Here is a 592-nt window from a genome sequence, read left to right on the forward strand (position 1 = left end):
CAGTTTAGCTGTTCAACTGACAAAAATTTAAACAGATTTTCAACAATGAAATATGCTGATGACCTTGCCACTGAGTGTCCATAAGCGCCAACAATGACTCCATTTCAAAGGAACTGAGCATGGGAATGCTACAACTTTAAATATAATGGAAAGAACCACAGTCTAAAACTGACGAGTGACGCGTGTACTCCATGTGCCCACTCCAGAGTTAATGACCTATGTTGTTTGCTGTGATTCTGTACCAACACACTGTTTTTAGGTGAGCATTGCCTGTCATCAATGTTGAGGTCCAAGTTGATAATAATGCACAGCAGACCAGGGGAAAACTGTTGGGCCACCTTGTAATATGTCACATGTAAGAATAAGGTAATGTTTTCAGGAATATAGGTATTGCACAATTGTTTGAAAGCATGCACAATTTTATGTCAGTGATCCATACTTATAGTGATGTCAAAGTACTGCACAATCATGTGACCAAAAGCATAAACACTATAATTCATTTCAGTTAATTTTTGCATGAAAAATGGTCAGTGTGGACGTGGGGTTCCTGACAGCATGGGGCCCGAAGTATGTGCTACAAGGATAAACCATA

Source organism: Schistocerca serialis, chromosome 9 (genome assembly GCF_023864345.2).
Source record: "Schistocerca serialis cubense isolate TAMUIC-IGC-003099 chromosome 9, iqSchSeri2.2, whole genome shotgun sequence".
Taxonomy (NCBI): domain Eukaryota; kingdom Metazoa; phylum Arthropoda; class Insecta; order Orthoptera; family Acrididae; genus Schistocerca; species Schistocerca serialis.